General features: G+C 42.4%; 1 pseudogene; it reads left to right on the top strand.

Annotated features, from left to right (window-relative positions):
• The first annotated feature begins 1,481 nt into the window (after positions 1 to 1,481).
• On the top strand, positions 1,482 to 1,599 carry LOC124799853 (annotated as a pseudogene).
• The last annotated feature ends 4,092 nt before the right edge of the window (positions 1,600 to 5,691 follow it).

Consider the following 5,691-nt stretch of genomic DNA (forward strand, 5'->3'; position numbering starts at 1 on the left):
CTACACCGTTCGAATGACACACTTCAGTATCCTCCAATATTCTGGCAAGGGCAGGATGAATATCGCATCAACATCAAACAGTGTGATCCAGTTAGTTACTGGTACGTTTGATATTCAACTATTTAATTCCTTATTTTATTCATTTTACTTTCTTATTCTTAATTTTTCTAACTATTTAATTACTAATTTCTTTATATTATGAAACTAATAAAAAAGTTAGTTCAATGAACTACTACGCGCACCGATTGATGACTAGACTTAATATAATTATATCCTTCGATATCGTCAACTGTACCATCAGTACGTTGTGGATATGTACGCTAAGATCTAAAGCGAATGTTTACAATTTATTAGATACAACAAGGCTAAATTACGATCGGAGGAATACATCCATTTACGAGATGCTCTTATCGAAACATCGATGAAAATTTAAAATGGTTCAAATGGCTCTGAGCACTATGGGACTCAACTTCTGAGGTCATCAGTCCCCTAGAACATATAACTACTTAAACCTAACTAACCTAAGGACTTCACACACATCCATGCCCGAGGCAGGATTCGAACCTGCGACAGTAGCGGTCGCGCGGTTCCAGACTGTAGCGCCTAGAACCGCTCGGCCACCAACGGCCGGCGAAAATTTAAACACCAATGGCATCGGTACTGCATTTATATTACCTTCAAGCTACATCGGCAGTCCACGGAACATGCAGGAATATAAAATGCGATAACTTACGTACGTCGTTGCGGTCGTCCTGACCTGTTTACTACATTTAAATGTAATCCGAATTGTGATGGAATACAAACTTTGTTATTACCAGGCCAACAATCAACATATTGTCCTGATATCACTGCACGTCTGTTCAAACAAAAATGCAAATCATTAACTGATTTAATCCTAAAACATTCAGTTTGTTGGCTGTATTCTATTGAGCGAGGTTTGCCCCATTCTCACATTTTGATTGGGCTTGAAGTTAAAATCCGCCCAGAAGAAATTAATCAAATAATTTTTGCTGAAATTCTGGATCCATTATTTGACCCAGAATTGCTTGATATTGTTACATCATCCACGGACCGTGCAGTGCTTTTAACATGACATAGCAGTGCATTATAGATGGAAAATGTAAGAAGCGTTTCCCAAAACGATACACAAATGATACTATTACGGATATCGACGCTTATTCATTGTATCCCCGCAAAACGCTGAGAACAGTGGCCACACATTTACAATGCGAATGTCAAATTCTACAAATCAAGTTGAAACTGTCAATCAGTGGGTAGTACCATACTCACCATTGCTCGTATTTTTAGTTTTCCCATACACGAAAGAGACCGTTCTATCCAGCATCTTGCAGTACATCTCGAAAACGGTCAACGCATACCTTTTATCGAAGAAAATATTCTCAAGGAGCACTTGAGCCACCAAAAACGACACTAACTGAATTTTTCACATTGTGTGTGTTCGGCAAATTTTCAAAAAAAAGGCCAACGGCCTTGCCGCAGTGGTAACACCGGTTCCTGTCAGATCACGGAAGTTAAGCGCTGTCGGGCTGGGCTAGCACTTGGATGGGTTACCATCCGGTCTGCCGAGCGCTGTTGGCAAGCAGGGTGCACTCAAACCTCGTGAGGCAAACTCGGGAGCTACTTGATTGAGAAGCAGTGGCTCCGGGCTCGGAAACTGACATACGGCCGGGAGAGCGGTGTGCTGACCACATGCCTCTCCATATCCGCATCCAGTGACGTCTATGGGCTGAGGGTGACACGGCGGGCGGGCGGTACCGTTGGGCCTTCGTGGCCTGTTCGGGAGGAGAGGAGATATTGGCAAAAACATTATTATATGCCGATGCTCCACGTTATTTTTCCCGGAATAAATTAGGAATAGAATGGGAGCCACGTAAACATGGAGAACCACACCCATCGATCCGAAGCATATTTAAAGCCAAGACACTGGGACGACTTTATACAGTACATCGAAAACAACGTGAATGCTTTTTTTTGGGTTTGTTGTTGGTGCATATTCCCGGACCAACATCTTTCGAATTTTTGCGAACAGTTAATGGTAGTGTGTTCAGTACATATCAAGATGCATGTCGCGAGTTGCAATTACTGGAAGAAGACAATCTTTGGGATTTAACACGTGCTGATGCAGCGTTGACATGAGCCGTTACTGACAGCTGAATAAAAAAATATTTGTAATCAATTTATGCTGACCGTTGACTCTGAAAAAGGCGTTTTTTTTCCTTGGGCGCACTAGGAGGAACCGGGAAGACATTTTTAATATCACTAACCCTTCCGAAGATACGGTCGCAACAGAAAATTGCATTGGCAATTGCATCGTCAAGTATTTCTGCCACTTTGTTAGCTGGTGGGCGAAAGACACATTCAGCATTTAAGTTGCCATTAGACATTAATAACAAACCAAACCCCATGTCCAACATGAAAAAAAGAGCAGAATGGCTGCTGTGTCGCAAGAGAGTTCAATTATAATTTGAGATGAGTGTACTATGGCTCATAAACATTCACTCAAAGCATTTCATAGAACTATGCAAGATTTGAAAGAGAACGATAGACTTTTCGGTGGTAGTGTCTTATTACTGTCTGGTGACTTCCGGCAAACATTACCAGTCATTTCTTGCTCTACTTTGGCCGATGCGATTAACGCATGTTTAAAACAATCGTTTTTATGGTGAAGTATCGAGTCAGTGACTAACCATGAGCATGCGAGTGCCGGCCGCTGTGGCCGAGCGGTTCTAGGCGCTTCAGTCTGGAACCGCGCGACCGCTACGGTCGCAGGTTCGAATTCTGCCTCGGGCATGGATGTGTGTGATGGTCTTAGATTAGTTAGGTTTAAGTAATTCTAAGTTTTAGGGGACTGATGACCTCAGATGGTAAGTTCCATAGTTCTCAGAGCCATTTGAACATGCGAGTAAAATTACAAAATGATCCATCGGCACAAGTATTTTCTAAGCAATTGCTGAAATGTAGTGTGAGGAGGGCTATGTGAGAGACGTTGAACGAAATCAAAGTAAAGTTCTATGTACTGACTTGGCAGAAAATCCAAAGAAATTTTGGTCTTATGTCAAAGCGGTAGGTGGATCAAAACAAAATGTCCGGACACTCTGTGACCAAAATGCTACTGAAACAGAGGATGACAGACTAAAGGCTGAAATACTAAATGTCTTTTCCAAAGCTGTTTCACAGAGGAAACCTGTACTGTAGTTGCTTCTCTAGACTGTCGCAGAGATAACAAAATGGTAGATATCGAAATAGATGACGGGGGGATAGAAAAACAATTAAAATCGCTCAAAAGAGGAAAGGCAGCTGGACCTGATGGGATACCAGTTCAAGTTTACACAGAGTACGCGAAGGAACTTGCCCTCCTTCTTGCAGCGGTGTACCGTAGGTCTCTAGAAGAGTGTAGCGTTCCAAAGGATTGGAAAAAGGCACAGGTCATCCCCGTTTTCAAGAAGGGACGTCGAAGAGATGTGCAGAACGATTCATATCTCTAACGTCGAGCAGTTGTAGAATTTTGGAAGACATATTATGTTCGAATATAATGACTTTTCTGGGGACTATAAATCTACTCTGTAGGAATCAGCATGGGTTTAGAAAAAGACGATCGTGTGAAACCCAGCTCGCGCTATTCGTCCACGAGACTCAGAGGGCCATAGACACGGGTTCCCAGGTAGATGCCGTGTTTCTTGACTTCCGCAAGGCGTTTGATACAGTTCCCCACAGTCGTTTAATGAACAAAGTAAGAGCATATGGACTATCAGACCAATTGTGTGATTGGATTGAAGAGTTCCTATATAACAGAACACTGCAAGTCATTCTCACTGGAGAGAAGTCTTCCGAAGAGTGTTTTCAGGTGTGCCGCAGGGGAGTGTCGTAGGACCGTTGCTATTTACAATATATATAAATGACCTTGAGGATAACATCGGAAGTTCACTGAGGCTATTTGCGGATGATGCTGTAGTACTCGTATATCAAAAGGTAACAGTGGAAAATTGTACTGAAATACAGGAGGATCTGCAACGAATTGCCGCATGGTGCAGGGAATGGCAATTGAATCTCAATGTAGACAAGTGTAATGTGCTGCGAATACATAGAACGAAAAATGCTTTGTCATTTAGCTATAATATAGCAGATCAGCAGCTGGAAGCAATTAATTCCATAACTTATCTGGGAGTAGGCATTGGGAGTGATTTAAAGTGGAATGACCATATAAAATTAATCGTCGGTAAAGCAGATGCCAGACAGATTCATTGGAAGAATCCTAAGGAAATGCAGTCCGAAAACAAAGGAAGTAGGTTACAGTACATTTGTTCGCCCACTGCTTGAATACTGCTCACCGATGTGGGATCCGTACCAGATAGGTTGATAGAAGAGATAGAGAAGATCCAACGGAGAGCAGCGCGCTTCGTTACAGGATCATTTAGTAATCGCGAAAGCGTTAAGGAGATGATAGGTAAACTCCAGTGGAAGACTCTGCAGGAGAGACGCTCAGTAGCTCGGAACGGGCTTTTGTTGAAGTTTCGAGAACATACCTTCACTGAGGAATCAAGCAGTATATTGCTCCCTCCTACGTACATCTCGCGAAGAGACCATGAGGATAAAATCGGAGAGATTAGAGCCCACACAGAGGCACACCGACAATCTTTCTTTCCATGGACAATACGAGACTGGAATAGAAGGGGGAACCGATAGAGGTACTCAAGGTACCCTCCGCCACACACCGTCAGGTGGCTTGCGGAGTATGGATGTAGATATACATATCTGCAACGGTGAAATTGAACTGCATCAAAATACACAATACATCAGATTGCCAGACAATTTCTGCACTATTGTTAAGATAACAGGTGTACTAACTGAGAGTGTCTTCCCGGATATATTGAATAATTATTAGACCATAACTGGAACAGTAATCATGCTATTTTGGCAACAATAAATGTTGATGTTGACGAAGTTAATTTCCAAATGGTTCAAATAGTTCAGAGCACTATGGGACTTAACTTCTGAGCTCATCAGTCCCCTAGAAATTAGAACTAGTTAAACCTAACTAACCTAAGGACATCACACACATCCATGCCCGGGGCAGGATTCCAACCTGCGACCGTAGCGGTCGCTCCATTCCAGACTGTAGCGCCTAGAACGGCTCGGCCACCCCGGCCGGCTTATTTTCCAGATAGAACAGTTGCTGCCCAGTGATTTGATATTTTTGAATCAATCGACACAATAGTTGATGAAAACGAAGCCGTAAATTTTCCAATTTAATTTTTAAATTCTCTAGATATACCACGAATGCCACCACACAATCGTCGGTTGAAGATTGGTTCACCGATTATTCTTCGCCGTAATTTAAACCCACCTAGATTATGTAACAGTACACGTTTCGTCAGCAAAAGGATCACCAGAAATGTTCCCGAAGCAACCATTTTGACGGGAAAGTTTAAAGGAAAAATCGTCCTGCTGCCATCGTATTCCAATGATACCGTGAGAATCTCCAACACCATTTAGAAGACTTCGATTTCCTATTCGTTTCGGTTTAGCGATGACCATCAAAAAGTCTAAAGGCCAAACAATGTCTATTTGAGGTTTGTACTTGGAAAATACGTGTTTCTCCTATGGATAACTATATGTCGCCTGCTCTCATGTGGGAAAACCATCAAATCTATTCGTGTTAGCAATAGACAG

This window comes from Schistocerca piceifrons, chromosome 5, assembly GCF_021461385.2.
Source record: "Schistocerca piceifrons isolate TAMUIC-IGC-003096 chromosome 5, iqSchPice1.1, whole genome shotgun sequence".
Lineage (NCBI taxonomy): Eukaryota > Metazoa > Arthropoda > Insecta > Orthoptera > Acrididae > Schistocerca > Schistocerca piceifrons.